The sequence below is a fragment of the Benincasa hispida genome, chromosome 9 (genome assembly GCF_027475165.1).
Source record: "Benincasa hispida cultivar pf3 chromosome 9, pf3_genome.v1.1, whole genome shotgun sequence".
In the NCBI taxonomy this organism is placed as follows: Eukaryota; Viridiplantae; Streptophyta; class Magnoliopsida; order Cucurbitales; family Cucurbitaceae; genus Benincasa; species Benincasa hispida.
Window position 1 is genome coordinate 41,445,469 of NC_143486.1, and position 26,549 is coordinate 41,472,017.

At 36.4% G+C, this 26,549-nt stretch overlaps 1 pseudogene; it reads left to right on the forward strand.

The window, feature by feature from the left end:
- The first annotated feature begins 1,451 nt into the window (after positions 1 to 1,451).
- Positions 1,452 to 8,246, forward strand: LOC150033821 (protein trichome berefringence-like 7; annotated as a pseudogene).
- The last annotated feature ends 18,303 nt before the right edge of the window (positions 8,247 to 26,549 follow it).

The window sequence follows — 26,549 nt, forward strand, 5'->3', positions numbered from 1 at the left end:
ATTTTCTCACCAATGGCATTGAATATAAATCTCATTTATATTAAATTCAATTATATGAATCAAATTCATATAAATAATATTTGAATAATATTCAAAATTTATTTCCTCTCAAATAAACTTTCTATTACAATGTATCATATACATTATAGTAATTATATCATATATAATTGATTAAATTAATTATATCACATATAATTAATTTCTTCAATTAATTTGAATAATTCTAATCAATCCAAAAATGATTCTCATTAATTCCGGTTGAGCTATAGAGGGGACCGCATGGACTTATAGCTTGAAACTCCAACGGTACATGAATAATTAATTAAACTTCTTTAATTAAATTATTCACCATCTATTAACTGCCGAACACTCCACTAGAAACCGACAACTACACTCTTTGCAGTACAGATATATCTATGTGTCCATTGGATATAACCAATCAACAATATGATGACTCTTCACAAATTGCTCGTAAGTACAGTTGGGCCAAAATTGCCGTTTTACCCATGTAATTACATCTAACTTCTTAAGTACTATTGATCCCTTTAATGAATAATAAATCATAGTCCAACTATGAATAAACTCCTCTCAGGCCAGAATGGGGTGTGGCTCACATTGTTCAAGCCCCGAAATCAGTCCTTAAAGGAGAAATTTATCTACTTGCCCTGACATTGGAGAAGGAGTGAATTCCTTCTTGTATAGCTATGTTCCCAGCTCCCCAATTAGAAAAATCCCGAAAATGGTAGGCTTGTTGAGTCGGCAATCTGGCCATTCTCACCCATACAGATCAAAAGACCGCCTTCATAGGCAGAAGTTTACAATTCACTCAGGATTCAGGTCATGTTACTTATGGTCATCTTTGTGAAATGAAAGTCTATATTATGAATGGCGTTATATAATGAGACTAAACATTTCGTGGTCCAGTCTTATACAAACTTCTTTGTATAGAATATCCTCGCTCACATGTCTCCACATGAATGATGAGGATCAGATCATTTGTAGCACTTTACAAAAATTGTAGCATCTACAAAGCGGGTCATACTCGTAGTGTCACCAAGATAAGGTATTCAGCCTTATCCATCTACTATAGACCATTTAGGCTATCACTTAAACATGATCTACCTGTATCTCTCTAATATATGTTTAAGCTATAAAGATAACCTTGGATATTAGTTTATATTTTGAAATGAAATATCACATATTTTTTTTACATAAATAAAATATTTATACATTACAATTACAAACTATGAGACCCTACGAGATTTAGGGCATCAAATTCCAACAGGAATATCTTTGATATAGTTTATTAAACCCACTTAAAAGTACCATTTATTTATAGAATATAAATATGATATTAATAAGTAATGACAAGATTGAACTTAGGCACGTTCACTAAATTGTAATGAAAATTAGTGTAATCGGAATGAGATTTCATTGATGGATGAACCGTAATGGGTCTGTTGCAAACACAATTGATTGCTTTTGATCGCGTTTACCTAGAATTAGGAATCTGTCACATTTTATCAGGTAGACTGCCGAGCTACAAGTCCCACGACACAAGAGCGGGATTCTCTAAAAAGCCAAGGTCACGGGTAATAATAACAATAATGATAACGGTAAAGGTAACAATAAATGTGCCAAATTCATAATTTTCATGTTAATGCAGTAACAATATTTGTAATGGTAACGGTAAAAATAGTGGGTCCTACATAATTTTCAATCGCAACCAGATTGAACGCTTTTTATTTCTCAATTAGATTACACGATTTAATTACAAATTTCAAGGTGGACCTCACATTTCATTACCATTACATAAAGTAAATAAACAACAAACAAAATAATTAACTGGAGTCCACTTTTTTGATGGATTATTTTTCAACGGATGTACATATAGTATTAGTTGGAATTTTTGTATGAATGACCTAAATTTTGAAAGGTTAATGTTGTTTGCTTTTTTTTTAATAATGAAGGATGACCCTTTATGATGATTTGTATTAATTATCCACAATCACACCTTACCCAATACTAACGAGGGTTAATTGGAATTCTGAAGGGAGCGTCTATCCCAAGCACAAAAATGTGTCATTAGTTCTTTAATACTATATTTCTTAAACCTCTGCGACTTAAAAATTATAAACTCCCAACTTTAAAGTAAATTAGATAGTAAATATGAAAAATGATAAACTAAGATGAGAAAAGAACATACATTCACTAAGACTTCACAAGTAAGTGTATAGTAAGTGTGTTCAAAAGACCACAATGTTACGCAACTAATTTAATTAAACCTTAAACTTCTCTTACATATATGTTTCACTAAAACTTAATATCCTTATACAAACAATTACAAGTAAAATCAAAGATTAAAAATCGGTTTTAATCCTTAAACTTTCATAGAAGTAACAATTTAGTCCTTAAACTTTGGTTTGTAATAATTTAGTCTCTATACTTTCAATTTTATAACAATCTAGTCCTAAACTTTATTATGTAACAGTTTAGTCCCTGCACATTTTAAAACTTGTAATGATTTAGTTCCTATCATAGAAATTATTGTTAAAGTTTAATGAAATTTTTGGCATATTAGTTTGGATGATTTTTAATTAACCTTGATTTCTTGCCTATTAGATTTGTTAAGATTTAATTAATTTATCGGTTTATTTATGCTTAAATAACCCGATAAACTAATTAAAGACTCAACATTTTTACAAAACACAAAGTCTATATTATAAAATAACAAAAATTAATAACTAATTTTGAAGATTTATTTACATTAGAGACTAAACTATAACAAATTTTAAAAGTATAAGAATTAAATTATTATATACTAAAGTTTAATAAATAAATTATTACTTTCATGAAAATTTAGAGAGAAAGAGTGTTTTTTAACCTAAAATCAAAATGCAAAACTCTTGAAATTTATAGTATGTTTGGAATACATTTTCAAATTTATAATTTAAAAAAATAAGTTGTTTTCAAAGAAATTGTATTTTTTTTATAACAACTCAAAATAGTTTTTCAAGTGTATTTTAATCGATTTTTATGAAAAATTGTTTAAATAAAATTGAATTCTTTGAAAAAAACATTTTTTGTTAAGTCAATCCAAAATGACTCTTAATACCCCAAATAAATAATAAACGAAACTCCTATTCAATTAGGAGTTAAAACCAAAATGTAACGACAAATCGTAAGTTTCTTAAACCCTCTTTAAATTACGTTTCTTTCTACATTGCAAAAATGAAATCAGATATCATAGTAAAGAAATTAAAGAATAATGGTACGTAAAAATTATAACAATGGCAAACCAAGGACAAACCTCCGATCATGTTTGAATCAAGTTTAGATAATCCCCTGCCTACTCACATTGCTCATTGCCATTGCTTGCACCTACACACTCCTCTTCCCAAACATCGATAAAATCCTTCAAATCTACAACTTCATCGCAACATCCAAAAGCATAGGATTCAGTAGAACCACCGAATCCGTTGATTGCAATGTGTTCGCCGGGCGGTGGGTGGAAGACAACTCCACGTACCCAATGTACAACTCATCGGTATGTCCGCTTGCAGAGAGAGATTTCAACTGCTTTGAAAATGGGAGGAAGGACAAGGATTACTTGAGATGGCAGTGGAAGTCGAAGGAGTGCGAGATCCCGAGGTTCGATGCTGAAGAAGCGCTAGAGATGTTGCGAGGGAAGCGGGTGGTGTTCGTCGGAGACTTGCAGAGTCGAACGTAATGGGAGTCGTGGATTTGCATGTTGATGGAGGAGTGAAAAGGAAGGAAAGCGTATAGGAGATCGATGGGAGTGAGATAACGAAGACAATTAGGCATTTGGGAATGAGGTTTAGAGATCATAATATCACTGTAGATTTCTATAGGTCTCTGTTTTTTATGAATAAGAGTTATAAGGTGCCTGCGGGTGCACCCAACAACGTTAGGATGGTTGTTCGATTGGACCACGTGGATGATATTAGTGATCAGTTGATTGATTCTGATCAGTGTAATAATTTAAGTCCTAATGTAAGAAAAAAAAACAAATTATCAAAATTCATTTTTAATACTTTATAATATAAACGGTATATTTTGTAAAAATATTAAGTTTCTAATTAGTTAAACAGTTTATTTATGTATGAAACCTCATTAAACCTTAACATTAATTTCTATAATAAAGACTAAATCGTTACAAATTTGATTGTTACATAGTAAAATTCAATAACTAAATTGTTACAAAATTGAAAGTATAAGGACTAAATTGTTACAAATTAAAGTTCATAGACTAAATTATTACTTATATGAAAGTTTAGGGACAAAAAGTGATTTTTAATCTAAAATTAAATATACATTCTTGTGTTGGTCAAAGAGAATTTGCGTGCGCACTAGTTAAATTGCATTGTTTTTTAAATTAAACAACACAGTAGAGCATGTGAGGATTGAAACCACTTAAAAAAAAAGTACTATTTGTTTACAAAAAATTTAGCTTGGTCTTTTAAATATACTGTTTAATAACAACATAACATAAAAATAATCGTTAAAAAAGAGTTTAAAAGCTTGATTTTCAAATTTTAAAATTATAACCCGATGATTATTAGAAGTAATTTTGTGATTGAACCTGATGTTCTTATGAATAAACAAGAGGTGCTTCCTCCAAATAGGGGACTCACTCGAACTTGGAATGCCTGTGATTGATGGGTACAAGATGGCATTAAATACTTGGGTTGATTGGGTCGAAGCTAATATCAATCCCAATAAAACTATTATTTTCTTTCGAACTAAGTGTATTCATTGGAGGTGCTCTTTTCCTCTCTATTTACAGTTCTATTCACATCTACATCAATCTAACTAATTACAAAAGCTTCATAAATATATGAAAATTAATATGTGAAATCACATCATTCATGAATTAAGAATACTAAAAAGGTATAGTATCAAAAGAAATTAAAACATTTTCATCTTAACCTATAGCTTTCATCCAACCAAACTATAGAAATTTTGTTTTATAAGGAAGCAATATGTGTCTTACCTACTCAATTACATGCTCAAATATTTTGAGTAACAATTTTTATGAATGTTTAGGTGCAGAGGTCCTAATCAATGTGATGTGAGTCAACAACCATTAAAAGAAACAAAATGGAGACAAGAATGAAAAATCAGACATAATAATGGAGGTTTGAAGAAGAAGATGAAGAGAGTTCCAGTGAAAGTGATGCATTTAACTCCAATAGGATCTTACACAAGTGATGCCCATGTGGGAAATTGGGGTGACAATCCTTCTATCTAAGATTGTGGCCATTGGTGTCTTCCTTGCTTTCCTGATATTTGGAATGAAATGAAAGAATAATATAGTGCTAGACAATGACGTTGGGCGCCATTACTCCGATCCCGAAGGCCAACAAAATAGGATCGAATTCCTATGATGTTATCACATGCTAATGTATACAAAGCATAGGCTTGCTTTGAGCACTCTAATTTCTTCAAAGGATGGGACTACAAACTTTTATTCTAGTAATAATTCTATCTTGTGGCAGACCTTGACCACTCCCTGCAACCTGGACTCTTCTTCTACCTGCAAGGAAAACATGAAAATAAAACATGAGCTTTTGAAGCCCAGTGACTAGAATCATAATTATAAGTCTATCTTGAGGTTTCCGTTCGAGGAACAGACAGTTCGTGATTTCAACGAGAGCGAGATTTTGCTAGATTATTGCAACGAGAGCAAGATTTTGCTAGATGATTGTGACAAGAGCGAGATTTTGTTAGACGATTGCGACAAGAGCGAGATTTTGCTAGACCTCCAACGATCAAAGATTAATCAGCTGAACTCTTTAACTTAATTAACCATCATTCATTAACTACTGGGTCACTCGACTAAAGCCTGGAGTGCACAACCCATACAGCTAACCATGGATTGTGTGAATGTGTCTACCTACTGCACACTCTGCATTTGTGCTACATTACTCATCGTTAGATTTTTCAACATGTTAGTCAACATAGCTACTTGTGCTGACAGAGTGGCCACTGTGTTGGTGTCAATTCTCTTTAGGGTTCGATTCTGGTTGAAATGGGAGCTTTTCAGACTGTCTCTCCAATTTGCTCACTAAGGTGGCTTGCATCAATCAATCCTTGCGCGTGCACTATCTTCAACGTGTCTAAGCCTTCAACACATGCCTACACAACGCATTGCGCACTCCCCACACAACTTAACGCTCGGTCTGGCCACTTGCGGGCATGTCAGCCTATACGATAGAATCTCATTCGTCTAAACGATCATCTAGTTTGTGCGTTCTCTAAACGATCGTATACCACTTTCCTAAACGATCGTGTAGTCTGTACAAAGAATCAAAGAATTTAGATGAGCAAAGAAAACTAATGAATTAAATAACATTAACAGAATGGCCACAAAAATAAATGAATGTAAGGACTATTGACTATTGTACTTGGAACATTGCCTGGGAAGGGCCACTCCTTCTCAGCCTACTTTCTTGATAACTGGGATCGGCACCCAGGAAGGAAGACCATTTATCTTCCTGTTCCATCTTAAATGGGAAGATTGTGTGTCTTCCTTCCCGATTGGGACTATGACCGAAAAAATGTATGAATTCTAGTTGAGATTCAAAATGCCACCTAATCCTGTTTGGTTGAGGCTGAGCCGCTCGTCCAAGACCTCTGCTGCTTCTTCGTCCGGACAGGCGAAGATCTCTTAGAAGATAAAACATCAGTGTAGGTTCGATTTGGACTATCCACATCGAATGAGAAGCTAGTGGATGAGATCAAAGTTGGACAAATTTGAAGAAACGGAAGTCTTTTGGAGTTTAAAAACATGAAAATTGGCAAAGGAGAATTCCACAAGATGAAAATTCTTAGTGAGAAAGATAAGTTTGTGTGCAGTGAGAGTGAAATGCACAAACATTGATACATTATCTTGGGATGCACCCAAGGTCCAAAATATTATTGGACAACCAAAGTATTCTTACCTCAGCCTCTTATCATTAAGCTAAATGATATCAACTTCTTGCTCTGGAAGAAACAGTTGCTGAATGCGGTCCACACCAACGGTCTTGAAGTGTTTTGAATGTTACAATTCCTTCACCTCTTAAGTTCCTGGATGTTAATAATATGCAACTAAATCTAGATTTTCTAGCATGGGAAAAGTACAATAGTTTTCTTATATGTTGGATATATTATTCCTTATGTAAAGAAAAGATGGGTGAGATCGTTAGTTTAGACTTTGTTACTTATATATGGAATTCTTTGTGTAAATAAGATTCTAAAATTATTGCTCGTATAATGAGTTTAAAGGCCCAGTTACAACAAATTAGGAAAGATGACTTGTCTAATAATCAATATTTGTCTCAAATTAAGAAGGTTGCTGATAAATTTAGTGTTGTTGGCGAGCCGATCTCTTATCATGATCACCTTGCACCGTATTAGATGGCTTAGACAGTGAATATAATGTGTTTGTTTATGTCTATACAAAATTGTTCTGATAATCCTTCGATTAAAGGTGTGAGAAGTTTATTATTAGCTTATAAGGCTCGAATGGGAAAACAAAATACAGTTGATTAGTTGAATATTGCTCAAGTTAACCTCAGCCGCTTTTCCTTTCAACACAATAGTAAGTGCAATGCCTCATGCCCTTTTTCAAATCAACCTTCCTTAGTTATGACCTCCCCTATTTTTTCTCATCCGTCTCTTTCTCCACCAACTAATGTTCTTAGTCGTCCCATTTTTAACCAAAAATCAAAACCACCCTTCTCCAAATCTCAATGTCAACTCTGCAACAAGTTTGGTCACATTGCACCAAATTGTTATCAACTTGCTACCATTGCTCATCAACACACCAACCCCCAAGCCCATGTCTCCTTTGTCCAGCCCTCTTACTCTGCCCCTTTAACTGACATCTCTTCTATTCAATCTTTTAATTTTCAGCATCTGGATGAAGGTTGGTTTATGAATTCTGGAGCTATTCATCATTTATCTCCTGATGCCTCCAATTTCTTTAATCATGTGCCTTATTAAGGTGGTGAACAAGTAACGTTTGGTATGGTAAGCAAATTTTTATTTCTTTCATTAGTCATGTTTATCTTTCTTCTTTTAATAAACTCGTTTATCTTCAGCAAGTTCTTCACACTCCTACTATTACCAAACGCCTTATTAGTATTGCTCGACTTTGTAATGATAGTAAAGCTTTTGTTGAATTTTATGCTTCCTTCTTCCTTGTCAAGGATCTCAAGTCCAAGACGATTCTTCTTTGAGGAAAACTTGAAGATGGTTTGTATAAGTTACATACAACTGTCCATTCGTTCCCTTCTTCCTCCAACTTCAAGACTGCTGCCTTCATCTCCACGATTAATAATTCTCCAACTTGGTATCTTCGGTTGGGACATCCTCTAGCTCCCATTTTAAGTCTTGTTTTGTCTCAAGGTCATTTACCTTCTTTTGGTATACATACTTTTTGTAATGTCTGTCATGTTGCTAAGAGCCATCATCTACCTTTCTTCAATGTTATCATTGAAACTACTACATCGTTTCAACTTGTTCATTCTGATGTATGGGTTGTTAGGATTGGTATCCTAATTCTCCCAGAGTCTCGTAGTTCGTAAACCTTTTGTACGCACATTGTTATTAATAAAAAAAGAGTTATTTTATTTTCATTTACCCATATCCAATAAACTAAGATCCGTGGTTATTTAATGTAAGCTTAAGCATGTATGTGAGACATACAAGCGGGTCATGCCTTAAGTAATAATCTAAATGTTCTGTAGTATAAGGATAAAGAAGGGATACCTTATCCTGGTGACACTACGGATACGGCCCGCTTTGTAGATAGTTGCAAGTGTTGTAACGTACTACAAATGGTCTGATCCTGACCATTCATGTGGAGACATGCAAGTGAAGGTGTCCTATACAAAGAGTTTGTATAAGATCTAACCACGAGATTATTAGTCTCTTTATATAACGTCGTTGATAATTGAGACTTACATTTCACTAAAATGACCATAGGTGACATGACCTCAATCCTTAGTGTTTTGGGAGCTCCTGCCTATGGAGGCAGTTCTTTGATTAATATGGGTGAGAGTGGCTAGATTACCAACTCAGCAAGCCTACCATTTCACTAAAATGACCATAGGTGACATGACCTCAATCCTTAGTGTTTTGGGAGCTCCTGCCTATGGAGGCAGTTCTTTGATTAATATGGGTAAGAGTGGCTAGATTACCAATTCAGCAAGCCTACCTTTTTGGAAATTTGTCTGATTGGGGAGTTGGGAACTCAGTTACACAAGACGGAATTCACTCCTTCCCCGAAGCAGGGGTAAGTAGATAAATTGCTCCTTCAGGGCTGATTCTAGGTCTTGAACATAGTGATCACACCCTCTCTTTGGAAGAGAGAACTCAGTCATAGTAGGACTATGACTTATTGTTCATTAGAGAAATCAGTGGTACTTAAGGAGACAGATGTAACTATAGGGGCAAAACGATAAATTGGCCCATTTGTACTTACGAGCGATTTGTGAAGGGTTATCGCATTGTTGATTGGTTATATGGACACAGAAATATATCTATAGTGAGAAAAGTGCAGCTATAGATCTTTAGTGGAGTGTCCGAACGTTAACGGATGGTGGATCTCGTGACTAAAGATTTTAGTCAGTTATTCACGTACCGTTGGAGCTTCAAGCTACAGGTCCATAAGGTCCCGGGTTCAAGTTGAGAATCAGATTTTGGGGTTGATTTGAAGTGTTCAAATTAACAAGAGAAAATTCAACTATATGTGATATAATTGGTGTGATGTATTAGATACATTCATTAGAGTGATTTATATTAAGTACCATAAAATAGAAAGAGAACTATGATTATATGTTTCATATGATGAAATATTAAAGCTATAGGTTATAAATATAATATGATAAGCTGGTTATCATATTTATCTATAATATTTAATTATATGATAATTAATTTCTTTTTCTCTAATAACCGATTGAATGGGAGTTATTGGAAGTTTTTTGGTTACTGTGAGATAAAAAAAAAATGGTTTTCCAAATTTAGAAGTTGCTTCATTCGGAAAGTACTCACGGAAAAAGGGATGTCAAGGAAAATTGTTTTACTAAGCGATAGCCGTTGAGAAACTAAACGATCGTTTAGAGTTGACTATACGATAGTCATTCAGCTGATCGTTACTACACGATCGAGTGGTAAAGTCTATGTGATAGGTTTCATTTACTAAACGATTGAGTACATCGTCTATGCGATAGACAGTGTCATATCTCCCACTTACTCGATCGCATACCTCCTATCTTCCTCAAGCCAAGATCATACAGAGCCTATAACTCCTGAATTCTCACACCGAGAATACCAAGATAACACTTGTAGTTGTGTTCTTACTCATTCATGGATCGAGTTGGACTCGATTGGAGTCGAGGCTTATTCAGACGATCGTTGTGTTCGTGTACATGTTGTGTGTTGTTCTTTGCGTTCGAGTGTTATTGTAGACGCATTGAAGACTATCAATGGATTCTTGAAGAATGGTTCTTCAAAGGTACGCATACTTTATCCCTTGATACTCTTATAGCATGCTGCAATTTTTGAATTCGCATGACCTATTAGTTTTCATTTAAGACTGTAATTGTTTGTGTTCAATCTGAATAGAATTTAGAACAATCCCTTCCGCTGCTCATGGAGATCCTCGTGTTATATTTCCTTCAGTCCTTCCCCTCAAATTTCAATAAATGGAGCTCAAATTTTTATCTTATTTGTAGATGACTATACTCGTTTCTCTTGGTTTTATTTTCTAAAATATAAAGATGAAGTTCTTCCTTGTTTTTTAAATTTTAAAAAGCTTGTAGAAACACAATTCGATACTAAAATAAAAGCTTTCAAACAGATTGGGGTGGTGAATTTCAAAGTATTTCCTCTCTTTTACATTCTCATGGCATTATCTATCGTGTCTCTTGTCTTCATACTCCTCAACAAAATGATTGGGTGGAACATAAACATCATCATATCGTTGAAACAGGCTTATCCCTTTTTGCCCACTCCAATATTCCTCTTAATTTTTGGAGCTATGCTTTTCAATCTATTGTTTATCTTATCAACCGACTTCCAACTCCTGTTCTTTCTAACTTTTCTCCTTATCAAAAAATTTATGGTTGTTTACGGGACTATTCTATACTTCGGTCTTTTGGCTATGTTTGTTTTCCATTCCTTCATTCTTAAATTCTCACAAACTTCTTTTTCATTCTACTGAATGCATCTTTATGAGTTATAGCACTAATCACAAGGGTTACTTATGCCTTGATTCCTCTTCTAGTCGGTTGTATGTTTCTAGACATGTAGTATTTAATGAAGGTATATTCCCTTACTCTCGGTCCTCTTTTCATTTTGGAAAAATCAAACGTTATCATTTATATCACTCTGTTTATACTCCCACTCCCTTTCACTTGCCTCCTGCTTCCCCATTGTCCAATACTTCCGTTTCTAATTCTTTGCCTACCAATTCCCCTGCTTTTACTTCAACACCCTTGAAGCCTCCTGGTTTTTCCTCTTTATCACCAACGAAGGTTGCTCTTTCCCTCCTATCTACATCAAATTCCGCTCTACTCTCTTACTCTCCTTCCTCTAACATCTTACCTTCTATTCACCCCTCTTCCCTACCAACCAACACCAATTTATCCTCAAACACTCCCACTTCTATTCCATTTATTTCCTCTTCTGATGTTTCAATTTCTCTTCCTCCTCATCTTTCCTCTCCCTCATCTCCCATTCAAAATTTGCCTCTGTCTACTTTTTTACCACCATCATCTAACAATTTCCATTCTATGATCACAAGATCAAAAGATGTCATCTTCAAACAAAAAGTCGACTGCTCAATCTAGCCTTTTACCTTCATTACCTATGGAACCAACATCTTTTCATGAGGCTATAAAATGTGTTGAATTGAAAGAGATTATGGCTAGGGAGTATCAAGCTTTGGTTTAGAATAATACTTGGATTCTTGTTTCTTCTTAACTGCATCATAAAGTTATTAGTTGTAAATGGGTGTATAAGATTAAACTTAAACCAAATGGAGACATTGAGAGGTATAAGGTCATCTAGTTGCTCACGACTAGGATCAATCTTATGGCATTGATTATTTTGAGACGTTTAGTTTGGTTGTTAAGCCAGCTACCATACGGATCATTCTAAGTCTTCTTCTCCATTTCTATTGGCATATTAAGCAATTGGATGTACATAATGCCTTCTTAGATGATGAGCTTCATGAGGATGTATATATGGCACAATCTTCTAGTTTTGTTGATCTAACCCATCCTTCACATGGTTGCAAGATTAAAAAGACATTATATGGTTTGAAATAGAGTCCTCATGAGTGGTTTCTTAAATTAAGTAATTGTTTGCTTTAATGACAGTTGTGGCATCAAAATCTGACAGTTCTATGATTGTGTATCGTCAACATTCAGCTATAGTTTTATTTTGATATGTATGGATGATATTCTCGTTGTGGAAAATTGCTTGGATCGTATTCAGAAGTTCATATGCTCTCTTAATGATTTATTTGCTTTAAAGGATTTGGGTGACTTGTTCTATTTTCTAGGCATTGAGGTTAAACATTCTGCTGGTTGTTTACATCTGTCTTAGTAAAAATATATCTTTGATTTGCTTCAAAGGGCTGACATGCCTTCGTGTAAATCAATGGAAACTCCAATGGCTACTGGTACCATTTTATCCCTTACTGATGGTCTTTTGCTTGATGATACAACAACTTATAGGAGCATTGTTGGTGATGTTCAGTATTGCACTTTAACACAGTCCTGGTTTGAGCTTATTTGTCAACAAAGTTTGCCAATTTTTTCATGCTCCAATCATTGCTCATTGGAATGTTGTTAAACGCATTCATCGCTACTTAAAAACAACTTCTTCACTAGGCCTTAAGTTTACTAAGTCTCACCATATTTCTTTAACGTGCTATATTGATGCCGATTGGGCCAACTTTCCTAATGATAGATGGGGTACAAGTGGTTATTGTATTTATTTGGGTAACAATCTAGTTTCATGGTCTTCTTCTAAACAGAAAGTTGTTTCTCATTGCATTGCCGAGTCAAAGTATAGAGGCATGTCTAATGTTGCAGCTGAGTTTGTTGAGGGATACTGGTTTCTCTTCTTCGTCAGTGCCTCTATTGTTGTGTGACAACATTAGTGCCACCTACTTGGCAACAAACCCTATACTTCATCAACTGACCAAACACATAGAAATTGATCTCCATTTCATTCACGAACGAGTCTTGAGTAAGCAGTTGTTAGTAAGGTTTGTTTCGTCGGAGGATCAAATTGTCGATATTATGACTAAAACTTTATCTTCTTCTCAGTTCTATTGTCTCAGAAGCAAGCTCACCGTGTAGTCCTCAGCTTCGTTTAAGGGGGATGAAAGAATCTTTGGGCTTGTATTATTGGCTTAATTATAGATTATATTATGAGCTTTTCCTCCTTTTCGTTATTGATTTATTTCCTATTTTTCTCTATCTATTAGGTTGTTACACGTGTACTCACTATAGCCTTTATATTGGATGACTTGCTTAAAGACATATTTTAGTTTCTAAAATTTAGAAAATGATTTTAAATAGTCTCGAAGTTAACTTAATCATTAGTTGATTAATGAAAAAGTGACGTGACATGTTGAGTTGACACATTTCAAATGAGTTGGTAATTTTTGTATTAATTTTATATTAATTCGTTTAGCTGAGGTGGATTTTACTCTTTACATCTCTTTTTACTTGTTTTCGGTCTCTCTCTTCCCTCCATTCCTTTGAACCCGAGTTCTTCCTCCATGGCCGTCCAAGCTTTCAAAGGTGGTGCCTTTAAATTTTACCACATAAACCTTTATTCTCTTCTATGAAGACAAATCTTAAATCCATCAATTTTGGCTCCTCAAATTCCAACTCCAAAATGCTCTACTTTTCAACCCCTTCATTCTTCTCCCTCTAATTCTCCTCCTCTGATTCTATTTGGAACTTAATTACTCACTTATGGACCTCATGCGAATTTGTGGGACGAAAGGTTCCTTTGGCCGCAATGGGTTTTTGAATGGCTTGTAATCTTTATTTTTAGGTTGTGTGTTTCAGACTCGAACAAAAATGAAACGAAGAGGTTAGAGAACTTGCTCAGAGACTATCAATGGCGGCAGAAAACAGAGATTCATTTGTTTTGCAGCAAAATTGCCCTTAAAAACTTTGCTTTGCCACGAACTTGTCGTTCAAATGTTTAACATTTTTACAAATAAAAAGAATGAGCTTTGTTTCCTTGAGATTTCAAAATGGAGGTTGAATAGCACATTTTTAGAGAGATGCAGGGGAGAGAGAGAAGAAGGGCGGGAGAAGAAGAAAGAGAGAAGGAAAAACAAAAAAGAAATAAGAAAATCCAAATAATTATAAAATTATATACAATTAATAAAAAATCCCACCTCATTTAGAATTCAACAGCTTAACATCCCACGTCATTTTTTCTTAATTAACTATTAGTTAGAATTAACTAACAGATCATTTAGAATTATTTTTAAATTTGGACTAAACGGTTTCTTTTGAAACCTTATAAATCAAATAAACACTAAATTCAAATATCAAAGACCAAAAATACATTTTAAATTTATTATCAATTTCATTTTATGGATTTTTTGCATGAACAAGAGTTGGAATACGAAATTTTTTTTTCCTCTTTACACATGTTTTTATTTTTGGAAAAAATAATTTTTTAGTTCTTGAATTTTGAAGATTAAATGCATTTAATCATTCATGTTTTAAATTGGTAAATTTAATTCTTAATTTTCAAAAATGGATTTATAAGATCCATTGTTTAAAAAAAAAAAGTCAGTAAATTTGAACAAAAAGTTGACTACATAGCGAAGTGACAAGATTAGTTGGAGAAAGACTATATTTTCATAAAACTTGGGAAAATATTTCAATTTGTTTTAAAATTTATACCATTTATCTTGAATTTGTTATTATGTATCTTAACCAAGAAAGAAGAAAAGAAGAAAAACAATACACGTATGTTCGAGCACTGAGATGATATACTATACACGGAAGGAAAATGATGGTGAGATACGAAACACGTTTCGAAAATGGGTCCACAAACAATTAAAATCAGTAAGATAGGATAATCGATAATGGACTTCTAATTAAAATCATCTCTCTCTTTTGCATTTTGGGAGATTAAGAGAAGAAAATGAGAGAGAAAGTTGAGATATTGTAGAAATATTTTTTTTTAAAATAGTTTTTTCCTCATTATTTTGCCACCTAATCATCTAGTTGATTTTTTGTAATAAAGGGACCTTTTAAAATCATTCATGAAAATTCAGAAACTAAATTAGCCAATTTAAAATATGAGGGGCTAAACATATCTATTCTTCAAAACTTAGGAACAAAAAGGTATTTTTCTTTTTATTTTACATTTTTAACCTTGAGTTTTGAGTTTAATTTTGATTTTGTATTTAAGTTTCAAAATATTATGTTTTAAGTCTTTAAGTTTTAAATTTTGTTTCTATTAGTCCTTAAGTTTTAAAATTTACATTCTTTCCTTTTATTTTTCATTATATACATGTGTTAATATCTATTAAATAGTTTAAAGTAATTATAATTAATTAATTTTCACTAATTTTTCAAATACCTATAAAAAAAAAATTTATCATAGATACTGAAATTAATTAACTCAAAGTTAACACCATAGACTAGAAGTAAGCAATAGTAAAAATTCAAAGAGAAAGTGTAAAATACTTAAATCTATGGACCAAAATGAAAATTAAATTCAAAACTTGAGAATAAAATTATAAATTTTAAAATCTAGAGACCAAAATAGAAGTTAGACTCTAAATCTAGAAACCAAAAGGGTATTTAACTTGGATCACTCATGGAAAATTGGGCAAAATGACTCATTAGAATTTCTATTTTGTTTTTTTAACCTATCTTTTGAAAATGATGTAAGTATGGTTGTATAATTACTCTTATGCCCTTACCACCAACCTACCAAATTAATTCACATTCTCCACCTAAAATTAATTTATCTAAAAACCATTAACAAAAAATTATTCACGCAAAAAATTCTTCATCAAATTTGTTAGTTGTATAATTACTCTTATGCCCCTTATTAAATTTTCACTTTCAATTTCAACCACCAATCCATCAAATTAATTCACATTCTCCACCTAGAATTAATTTATCCAAAAACCATTAACAAAAATTTATTCTCACAAAAATTTTCCATCAAATTTGATTTTTTTTATAACCCCACAAAAAGTTCTCTTCGTCAAGTCCAAAACTCGTATTTCACGAAACTGTAATTTTGTACACTCCGTCTTAAAAGGGTATGTATTTCATTTTTGTATGTATTCTCAATAGTTTACTAATTTTTGGGAAAATTGACAATGTCATGCATTTGATATTTATTTATAAATTTTTGGAGTTTGATTTATATTTGCTTTGTTGATTATTTCTTTTTCTTTTTTTTAATAATGCCCTGCATTTGATATTTATTTATAAATTTATAAAAAAAAAATTAAAAAATAGGATTTTTTTTAATACCCAGCCGGGCTTCACCGGATATTCACTGTGTAGGAAGCAAATGAGTTCAAATTACACGGTCGGGCTTCACTGGGTAGGAAGAAAATAAGTTCAAATTACCCAGTCGGACTTCATCGGGTAAGAAGCAAATGAGTTCAAATTATCCGACCAGCTTCACCGGGAGCAATATTAAATATTTGAATAAGTTTGATTCCTGATCGTGCTTCACCAGGTTATCACCATTGATTATGTTTATAATACCAACACAAATTATAATACCAAAACATTTGTATAAACCATTGATTGTGTTTATAATACCAGCACAAATTATGCTAAGTGTCATTGATAACAATTTCATTTTTTTTTGTTACATTTTTAAAAGTTGAGCTTGTTTTCTCTAATTTACATGTTTATTAATGGTACTCACATTTGAAAAATATGCAAATTCTTAGCAAATTCATGTTTGGATTTTATCAGGAATTTCAATTTATTGTTTAAATTTTGGAAACACTTTTAGAAGTAGATGATGAAAGAAAGAAACCAATGAAATGAAAAAGACAAAAAGCTAAGATTTGGTTCGGTAACTATTTGATTTTTTGTTTTTGTTTTTAAAAATTAAATTTATAGACACTATTTTTACCTCCAAATTTTTTTCTTTGTTGTCTACTTTTTACCAATAGTTTAAAAAACCAAGTTAGATTTTGAAAATTAAAAAAGTATAACTTTTAAAAAATTATTTTTATTTTTGAAATTTAACTAAGATTTTAACCAATATACTTAAAAAGATGCAATCATTGAAAGAAATGGAGAGGAAATAAGCTTAAATTTCAAAAACAAAAAACAAAAAACAAAACAATTATCAAGTGAGACCTAAATAGTTATCGTCAGATAGAGTCAATTAGTAATGACTTATAAATGTTGCATCTTAATATTTAGTAGGCTTAATTAACCAAATTTGTTTGTCAATCGAAAAAATCACTATCTAAAATGCTCCCTCTAATTTATCTTTACATAGAATAGGATTCGTTTGAAATAAGCCACTCCATTTTAGATTCTCTAGATAAAATAAGGTGTTAGTGACAGTGGTATTTAGTCAACTAAAAACCCAAGCCATTCAATATACTATATTAAAACTTGACATTGTATATTTAGAGTGTTGCATGTTGAAAAACCGCGCAAAAAGTTTTCGACATCATTGCTAGAGATGGACAATTATTTAGTGTCATTGATATTTTTATATTTTTTATATGTTATAGTATATTATTGTATTATTCTATTTAATAATTATTCTTTTTATTCTTCTTTATACCATTTATTTTTCTAAACTTTTTGTCTCCACTAACTTTTTCTCTAGACTTTTCCATCTCCTGACTATCTTCTCTCTTACTTTTTTTTGTTCGATCTCTCTTTAATTTTTTCTCTCTTAACATTTTGATTTATAAATTTTTAAATTAAAAAAATAGTTTTAAATGATCCTATGAAAAAAAAAATGAGAGGGAGAGACGGGAGAGGGATAAAAGTGAGTCCACTTCAACAAAAAAAAAAAAAAAACTAATAAAATTTTATTAGACACCTTTGTTGAAGGATAAAATTTTAGACCAATCACAAGTCACCACGTTGTTTGCTAAATTAATAACGATTTCTAAATCATTAAATTTGGGTCCAATTAGAAGTTGACACATGTCCCGAATTGAATTGAAGACAAGTTTCGATGACGTAATTGGCCCAATTTGATATTATTATTTGGGTTTAAAGTTTAAACTACAAAAAAAAGTTGAATTGGACCCAAATTTCATATCAGGCCCAAAACCAACTAATTGGGCCTAGGGGCCAAGCCCACGGAGCCCGCCTGAGAACTCTATAAATAGAGAAGTTCTCATCATTTGTAGGGGAAGCATTTTTTTTCTACATCCAAAGGACCCTTGAAGACACAAAGACTCTTCCAAGACTTCTACTCCAAGCTTTCAAGACTTCTACTTCAAGCTTCTAAGACTTCTACTTCAAGAATGTTCGACAATTTTCTTCTTCAAGTCAAGCACATTCACCCAACCAAGAGAGATTCAAAGGATCAAGTACTAGAGATCGAACCACATCGCATCAAATCAACTTTAACATCAATACAAACTCAAGTTCAACTCCATGAAACACGTTTCTCTGAAAACCTCGTGCAAACAAATTGGCACGACCAGTGGGACCTCTCTACCTCTCATCTCTCTCTCACCATCCAAACAAGCCAAATGGCACCTAAGAAGATGACATCCAAAGCTTCTTCCACAAACGGCTCGTACAGGGGATCTGTCACCCGCGACCGCTCAAGAGAAATCACGCAGGAGCAAGAGCAGAGCTCCCTCATTGCCTACAACATCTTAAGACAAATGATGGAATCCCCACAAAGTGGGGTTGTCATCAAGGAAAACCCATTGTTTGACAACTCTACTTTCGCATCCAGCAGGCTGAAAAGAGATTCACCGCCAAATGTGATTTCTGTCATGATGGCGGATGTGACGACGGAAGCGGCCATGGCAGAAATGGAAAGGAAGATTAACCTTCTGATGAAAGCCATCGAGGAGCGAGACCATGAGATTGCTACCCTGAAAGAACAAATGCAGTCTCGAGAGACTGCTGAATCAAGCCAAGCACCCACGGTCAAAGCAATTGACAAGGGGAAGACCGTGCTACAAGAAAACCAATTGCAACAGTCAGCCTCGGTGGCCTTTTTACTGGTTCAACAACTGCAAGACATGATCATGACCTCCATAAGAGATCAATATGGAGGGTCGGCTCAAACTTCCTTCATGTATTCCAAGCCATACACCCAGAGGATTGACAACCTGAGAATGCCTATAGGGTATCAACCCTCAAAGTTCCAACAATTCGACGGAAAGGGCAACCTAAAGCAACACATCGCCCACTTCGTAGAAACATGCAAAAATGTGGGAACAAGGGGAGACCTGTTAGTAAAACAGTTCGTCAGAACCCTCAAAGAGAATGCTTTTGACTGGTACACAGACTTAGAGCCTGAGGTGATTAATAGCTAGGAACAACTTGAAAGAGAATTCTTGAATCGCTTCTACAGCACCAGGTGCACCATCAGCATGATGGAGCTGACGGACACCAAACAACAGAAAGGGGAGCCAGTCATCGACTATATCAACCGATGGAGAGCTCTAAGTCTGGATTGCAAAGATCAACTCACCGAATTATCTGCTGTGGAAATGTGCACGCAGGGTATGCACTGGGAACTCCTCTATATCCTATAGGGGATAAAGCCCCGTACCTTTTAAGAATTGGCGGCCCGCGCTCACGACATGGAACTAAGTATCGCCAACAGAGGAACGAGGGACTTTCTGAGCCACGAACCGAGGAAAGACAAGAAGGAGGTGAAGGGCACTGAGAAAATTGTGAAGGACGCCACAAAAGAATCAATGGTCGTTAATACAATCCCATTGAAGTTCTCCTCAAAATGGAAAAAAAAATAGAAAAGAAAGACGAAGAAGGCGAAAGACGTTGCCCAACCCTAAAGGAACGACAGAAAAAAGTCTACCCATTCCCCGACTCCGACGTGGTGGATATGCTTGAGCAGCTACTAGAGAACCACTTTATCTAGTTGCCAGAATGCAAACGACCGGAACAGGCCGGCAAGGTGGATGATCCCAATTACCGCAAGTATCACAGAGTCATTAGCCACCCTATCGAAAAATGTTTTGTACTGAAGGAATTGATCCTGAAATTGGTCCAAGAGAGGAAAATAGAGCTGGATTTAGATGAGTTGGTCCAAACGAATCATGTTGCGGTGATGGTAACTCAAAGCGTGGCGACACCAATCATATTTTATGAAGAAAGAGAGAGTTCGGTCTAGTTTGGGACCTTCGAACCTGTGGTGGTGCAATTTCAGTAGGAGGTCCAAACTACATATCCTCAAAACGGAGGAGAGCGCACTGACGAGGATGATAACGAATGTTGGATCCTTGTGGCACGCCGTGAGAAGAAAAGACTAAACTTTACCCATAAAGAGTTATGCTCTCATGGAAGCTACAAGAGAGGAGCAAAGCACAAAAAGGGAAGGGTAGAAAAAAAGGCTCGAAGGCCCAAGGCTGTTGACACAGATGACCTTAGCAGATTTCCTCCTAAAGAACTTCTGCAATTGGAGTTCAGAGGAGATACCAGAGGTTGCCGCATCTCGTGCGGTCAGTATCAGAGAGGAAGAAGATACCATTCCAGGCTCATTAAAGTCAATAGGAGAACCAAAAGGTTCGTCACTATTCAACATAGACGAACCGCTTTCACTCTCGTAAGAAGCTAAGACGACCTTATTGAAGCGCTGTTAGAATCCAATGCCTCTAGTACATCGACCTGTGTAGCACGTGCTTATGCCTCGTGGTGCGCATCCATAGGCTTCTCAGACGAAGATCTGCTACTGGGATCCAAACTGCATAATAGGCCTTTGTACGTCTCTGGATACATCCAAGAACAAAGAGTGGGTCGAATCCTCATTGATAATAGATTCGCCATCAATATAATGCCTACGACGATTATGAAACAGTTGGGCATATTCATGGAAGAGCTATCAAACAGCAAATTAGTAATTCAGGGTTTCAATCAAGGCAGCCAAAGGGCGATAGGCATGATATGCTTGGAGCTCCTCATTGGCGATCTGAAGGTCGACGCGCTGTTTCATGTGATAGACTCAAAGACCACCTACAAACTGCTATTGGGACGCCCTTGGATTCATCAGTGTTTCAAGTTTTACCAAGACGGGATTAAGAAGGTCGAAGCAGATTCTAATCCGTTTTCTGAAGCCGAGTCTCACTTCGCAGATGCAAAATTTTACCTAAAGAGCGAGAATTCTGGCGAGACTGCTTGCAGAGAACTTGCTGACAAAGAAAGCGGGTGGATCCCGGTCGAGGTCGCCAGTAGACACAGAGAAAAGGACAGGTAGCAAGGTACGAGCCTCCAGCCCAAAGGAGAATAGAATGTCTCTTGGCGTTGGAGAAACACCCGTGGTGAGGGGCGAGAAAGCCTCAAAACCTCCGATTCTACACTACGTCCCTTTGTTGAGACAAAAAAAGGGTAAGTCACCTTTTACGAAATGCTCAAAAGGTCTGCAAGTCGGCGACATAAAAATTTTAAATGAGAGTTTCATCACACCCCTCACGCCGATAACGAAGCAGGAAATCCAAAAGCCGGAGGCGGAAGTGACGGGGCTAAAGTCGCCTGAGAGACGAACTGAAGACGGATTCGATCCCAAAGCTTACAAGCTGTTGACGAAGGCGAGCTACGACTTCACAACTCACACTGAGTTCAAAAGTTTGAAGATTTACGAGCAGCCCCGACTCTTGCCAACCCAAAAGAAGCTTTTGCAAGAGGGACACACTATACCCACGTCGAAGGTAGGACTCGGATATGAGCCATTAGAGCCAGTCCGCATAATCAGAAAGGCGAAGGGGAAAATGGCCAACATCAATCATATCACTGTGGAAGAAGTTGATGATACAAGAGAAAAGAAGGGCAAAGATAAAAGAGTCTCAGCCTTCGACCGTATTAGATCCCCTCGACCAATGTGTCCCTAGTAAGACAAAGGGGAAGGGAGGAGCCGACGCTGATGCCCCTGAAACAACTACAGGAAAGAGGGGGCCAATACCCCAAGCGAATCGGCCTTAGAAACGCTGAAGTGTTATCGGACCAGAAGCCATCAAGAGAGATAAGAAGTGATGGAGAAATCCGTAGTACCATCCCCTCACTCATTAAAAGAAAGACCTTCGTTACTTTAAATACAAGTGAGGGCACGCTCAAAGTAAAGCGGCGCGACATAGTTTTCACCAATCCTCATAATGGAAATTTAGAGCAGGAGGAAGGCGAAACTTCATGCCACCACATCACCATCACCGAAGAATCCGAAGAAGATATGACTAAAGAGGAAGTGGAAGATGCTCCGCAAGGTCTAGAGGACGGTGGTCAATCCATGGTGGACGAGCTAAAAGAGGTGAATCTGGGCACCATAGAAAAGTCGCATCCAACTTTCATTAGTGTGTCCCTCTCGGAAGGGGAAAAGGACGAATACATGAGTTTACTCACCGAATACAGTGATGTTTTCGCCTGGTTATACAAAGAGATACCGAAACTAGATCCAAAAGTAGCATACCACAATCTCGCGATCAAACAGAGGTGTCGACCTATTAAGCAGGCTCAACGACGCTTTTGGCCAGAACTTATCCCCTAGATTGAGGTTGAGGTCAATAAGCTGATTGAGGTCGGGTTCATTCGTGAAGTTAAATATCCAACATGGATAGCCAACATTGTTTCGGTTAGAAAAAAGAATGGACAACTTCGTGTTTTCGTAGACTTTCGCGACCTAAACAGCGTCTGTCCTAAAGACGACTTTCCATTACCCATCACAGAGATTATGGTCGATGCGACAACGGGACATGAGGCCCTATCCTTCATGGACGGATCTTCCAGGTATAACCAGATACGGATGGCCCTCGTAGACGAGGAAATGATGGCATTTCGAACCTCAAAAGGGATATATTGTTACAAGGTAATGCCCTTCGGGTTGAAGAACGACGACGCTACTTATCAACATGCCATGCAGAAGGTGTTTGACGATATGTTGCACAAACAACTGGAGTGTTATGTGGATGACCTTTTGGTCAAGACCAAGCAACGATAGAACCATTTGAAAGATTTAAGGATCGTGTTCGATCGCTTGCAAAAGTACCAGTTAAGGATGAACCCCCTCAAATGCGCGTTTGGCGTAACTTTAGGAAAGTTTCTAGGCTTCATTGTAAGACATTGAGGGATAGAGATAGACCAATCCAAGATTGATGCCATCCAAAAAATGTCTAGACCAATAAATCTACATGAGTTGAGAAGTTTGCAGGGACGTCTGGCCTACATCCGGAGGTTTATTTCTAACCTAGCGGGGCGGTGTCAACCCTTTCAAAGACTGATGAGAAAGGGAGAGAAATTCGAATGGGACAAGGCCTGTCATAATGCTTTCGATAGCATAAAGAGGTACCTGATCAGCCCTCCTGTCTTAGGAGCCTCAGTAGCGGGCAAACCATTGATACTGTACATTGCAGCCCAAGAGAGATCACTGGGGGCACTATTGGCACAAAAAGGAGAAAAGGGAAAATAATGCGCTCTCTATTACTTGAGTAGAACCCTGAATGGAGCCGAGATCAATTATTCCCCTATAGAGAAGATGTGCCTCGCGCTCTTCTTCGCCATAGATAAGTTGAGACACTACACAGGCCTTCACAGTCCACTTAATTGCGAAAGCCGACCCCATCAAGTAAGTTCTGTCCAGGCCGATCATCTCAGGACGTTTAGCCAAATGGGCAATCATGCTTCAACAGTACAACATTGTTTATGTACCAAAAAGGGCAGTTAAAGGGCAGGAATTGGCCGACTTCCTGACAGATCACTCGGTTCCATCGGATTGGGAGTTAAGTGAAGACTTGCCCAATGACGAAGTTCTCTTCATAGAGACCTCAAGACTGTGGGTCATGTTCTTTGACGGTGCGGCACGAAAAAGTGGTACGGGGGCAGGTATCCTCATTTCGTCAGAAAAGCACATGCTACCGTATAGCTTCACACTTACCGAGCCATGTTCAAACAACGTCGCCGAATACCAAGCTTTGATATATGGCCTCCAAATGGCCTTAGAGATTGGAGTAGCTTGTATAGAAATCTTCGATGACTCAAAGTTGATAATCAATCAACTCTTATGCCAGTACGAGGTGAAGCATGACGACTTGAAACCCTACTTCACTTATGCTCGCCAGTTGATGGAGAAGTTCGAAAGCGTGGCATTGGAACATGTCTCGAGGACGAAGAACAAGAAAGCGGATGCCTTGGCAAACTTAGCCATTGCTTTAACGAATCTGGATAATGTGCCCCTTAATATATCGCTTTGGCAGAGATGGATTGAACCTCCGATTGGGACTGCATATGAGGAAACAAATGCGATATCAGTCTACCTAACCGACGAAGAAGACTGGCGGTAGACATCATAGATTACCTTGAGCACAGAAGGCTCCCGGATAACTCCCGCCGTAAAATCAAGGTTCGCAAGAGGGCCGCACATTTTATTTACTACAAAGGGGTCCTATATCGTCGATCCCTTGAAGGACTTTTCCTTTGATGCCTCAGTAAGGAAGATTCAGTGAAGGCTTTGGAGGAAGCATACTCAGGCGTATGCGGCGCGCATCAAGCGGGACCAAAGCTACAATTCCAGCTGAAAATAATGCGTTATTATTGGCCAGGAATGATCTAGGAGTCAATGGATTATGCAAAGAAATGTGAAGTCTGTCAATATCATGCGAATTTCATTCATCAACCGCCACAGCTTCTACATTCGACCATAGCCTCGTGGCCCTTTAAAGTATGGGGGCTCGATCTGGTCGGCCCTATAACACCTAAGTCGACAGCAGGGCACTCATACATCCTCGCAGCCACTGACTACTTCTCAAGATGGGTGAGGCTGTCGCGCTAAGGGAAGCTAAGAAAGAAAACGTGGTGGATTTTATCCGCACTCATATCATTTCTCGGTACGGTATTCCCCATCAGATCGTGACGGATAATGGAAGACAATTCTCCAACAGTTTGATGGATAGGTTGTGTGAAAAATTCAAATCCAAGCAGTACAAGTCGTCCATATATAACGCCGCTACAAATGGGTTGGCTGAGACATTTAACAAGACATTGTGCAACCTGCTGAAGAAAATAATTTCCAAGTCGAAGAGAGATTGGTAGGAGAAGATCGGTGAAGGGTTGTGGGCTTATCGCACTACTCACCGTACCCCTACAGAAGTCACCACGTACTCTCTCGTTTATGGGGTAGAAGTTGTTCTCCCTAATTCCATCGCTAAGAATGGCAGTGCAAGAAGGGCTGACTATAGAGGACAACGTCAAACTGCAGCTCCAAGAGTTGGAAGCACTGGATAAAAAACGATTAAAAACTCAACAAGCCCTGGAATGTTACCAGGCGCGAATGTCTAAGGCTTTCAATAAGCAGGTAAAGCCTCGGTACTTTCAAGTAGATGATCTAGTGCTCGCCGTAAGGAGACCAATTATCATGACAAGACATATGGGGAATAAGTTTACACTTAAATGTGATGGGCCCTACGTCGTCAAAGAAGTCTATACCAACAGAGCGTACAAGATAGTTGATCAAGATGGACTAAGAATTGGCCCAATCAATGGCAAGTTTCTTAAGAAATTTTACGCATAAAAAAATAAAAATAAATAAAAAACTTTGTACAAACTACATTACAACTTGATCACTGTCATTATAAAGGGTATGTAGGCAGTTTAAAGAAATTTAAGTTCAGTCGCGTGATGGAAAAAAATATATATGTGCATGTACATGAGTAAAGAATATATATATATATATATATATATATATATATATATATATAAATAAACAAATAAGAGAAGCAAATATTTAAAGGAGGCTACAAGGCGCCAGAGAACATCACTGAGAAAATGACAAAAAAATGCTTCCATTTAAGATATTTCAGCACTACAATAGTTGAATCAAGTAGCTATGCCTAGGAGTACGCCTAATCCAATAAGACGAGCAACAGCAAGTTAAGGTACCCAGTAGTAGTTCCTCAGCTCATGCTGCATGGCTTCCAACACATCGTGTAGGACATCCAAAGCTTTGACATCCTTGTCAGAAAGGATTGGGTTGGTCTTGATCTTGTTTATCGCCCCCTGCATCTTCAAGGCCTCAAGCTTATGCCAAGTCAAAAGGCCTTCGCTCTCAGAGATCAGTAGCAATATTTCGACCCGTTCTGCCCTGATGGCCTCCAACCTGGCTAGTAGTGTCTCTTCTTCTTGTAAGGCCCGAAAGTCGCGTTCAAGTAGCGCTTTTCATTTAGCAAAAGCACTACTCTCATCGTACAATATCTTCTTCATATCAAACTTGTTAGCTAGGGCTTCAATCAAACCAAGTATTTTGATAATAACAAACTCTAGAGCTCAGAAAGACGATTCCATCGCAATTTGAAT